Here is a 2500-nt window from a genome sequence, read left to right as displayed (position 1 = left end):
ATTCCATCATGGGGTTTGCCTCATCTTTTTCTTCCTCCTGTTTTTTACCTTTTTCTTATTAAAGTAAATGGATTCCTGGAGATCTGCCAAGAATGTAAACATTTTTCTTCTTTTACTTCCTCTTTCATTTCACAGTTGGTAAGAGGAAAATCACATACCTAAACGGAAAGTTTGTCGTAAAAGATCCAGACTGAGGTCTGATGATTGGAAAGTACTCCAAATGACGCCTCCTAGGTGAAGTATTGCCAACTTCTATATGTTTGTCGTTTTTTGAAAAGGAAAGGAGAGATTGGATTAGTAGAAGAATGGACGGGGATCACTTAGGAGATATTGAAGAATTGTAGGTACGAGTAAAATACATACCTCTTTTCATTTCTAAAAATATGATATATTTTCTCTCTCTCTCTCTCTCTCTCTCTCTCTCTCTCTCTCTCTCTCTCTCTCTCTCTCTCTCTCTCTCTCTCTCTCTCTCTCTCTCTCTCTCTATATATATAGAAAATATATCATATTTTTACAAATGATTTATATATATATATATACATCTATATATATATATATATATATATATATATATATATATATATATATATATATATATATATATCATTTATATATATATATATATATATATATATATATATATATATATATATATATATATATATGTGTGTGTGTGTGTGTGTGTGTGTGTATGTATCATCAATAAAGCTCATCACAGGGGAAGCCCCTGAAAACGACGGAATAACGGCAGAGATGATACTGGCTGAAAATGAAGTGACTTCGGTATACCTATAAGGTTATTTTGTAGAATGTGGCATGAAGAGACAAAAGCTGATGAATGAGAGTTATGAGTGTTGGTGAAAATGAGAAATAAAGGAGACATGACTGATTGCAATATTTATAGAGACATTTAACTTACGTCAGTTTTTATAAGAAAATGTAGACTGCTTATTCTGAAGGGACCAGTGAAAAAGACTGATATAAAGCTGAGATATATAAGCAGGATTTCTAAAAAGTAGAAGTTGCGCTAACCAAGTTTTCCATTTAACATATGTTGTACAGCTCGACTTAGGATATAGGAATTTACTTTTGATGGCATTTGTGGGCTATAAAAATGCCATTGATAGTGTGCACCTGCCAATTTTGTGAAGAGTCCTACGTTATTATGGATTTCCTCTTAAATATGTTAGTGTTTGTATGTGTGTCTGTTTGTATATACGTGCGTGTGTTTGTATGAGTGTATATTTGTCTATACACATTAAAACAGAGAATACTAATTTAAAAGAAAATAGATTCAAGTGATAACAGAAAGTAGTAAAAGGAAACCCTTCCCTCAAAGATAAAGAAGAGGAAAGGTATGTATGAATTCATCAAAAACGTCATGAGATAAACAAGGAAGTAATGAAAGAGAGCCAACGTAAAAAAGGAAAAAAAGACAGAAATGGGAATCGATAAAAGAAACAAGAAAATAAGAAATAGTAAATAAAAGAAACGATAACAAAAAGATAGAATTGAAGTTAGTCTTAAAAATGACAGAGTAGCAAAATAAAAACTCATCCTGAAATGGAAGGTTGTGTTTGGGAGAGTGTAATAAGAAACACCGAGTTCAAAAACGACTAGAAAAGTGTTTCTTTGGAATTAAAAATTTAAAAAAAAAGGTTAGAGAAAATTGACACAGGTAATTAGAAAAAGGAAAGGATAGTTAAGGAGATGGATGGAAGAGACTCAATGATGGGATATTGATCTCTCTCTCTCTCTCTCTCTCTCTCTCTCTCTCTCTCTCTCTCTCTCTCTCTCACTCTCTCTCTCTCTCTCTCTCTCTCTCTCTCTCTCTCTCTCTCTTGGGATTTAGCCCTTTAAAATTGAAAAAGAAAAAAAAAGAATTTCTTTTGAAGGATATGGAACCATGATTCTCGAAATTACAGTGAGGAAAATACTTTTCCTGACGTTGGTGTAATCAACAACTTTTGTAAAAAAAAAAAAAAATAAACTTCCATTTGTTCATTGAAGCATTATTTGCGTTTCGTATTTCTTTGAAATCACTTACGATTTCTATTACAGGTACATTGTTCTATCTAACTAATTTACCGTTTTTGTTAAGTGGATGTTCACTTATTATTGCATGATTAATCTTATTCTAATAGTGATTATGTATATTTATTTGTTGTTCATTTGTTTTTGGTTTCTTTCAATTTTAATCAAAGCTTTTCTTTGTTTTTCATTTGACATTTCCTTTAGTTGTTAGGTATATTATTATTTTTATTTCTTAATCTCAATCTCAATATAAAATCCAACAGAAAAATAACCTTTAAAAGTTTAATTATCCACTATCTAAATACTTTCTAGAAGTAATTTTTAATAATTGGTAAACTTAAATCGGTACAAGAAGATTCAATAATGACACATATTAACACATAATCATAATAAAAATATCAATGATAATAATAACAATAATAATAATAATAATAATAATAATAATAATAATAATAATAAAAATATT

This window comes from Palaemon carinicauda, chromosome 14, assembly GCF_036898095.1.
Source record: "Palaemon carinicauda isolate YSFRI2023 chromosome 14, ASM3689809v2, whole genome shotgun sequence".
NCBI classification, from domain to species: Eukaryota; Metazoa; Arthropoda; class Malacostraca; order Decapoda; family Palaemonidae; genus Palaemon; species Palaemon carinicauda.
The sequence above is the reverse complement of the archived record's forward strand: the minus strand, read 5'-3'. Positions refer to the sequence as shown.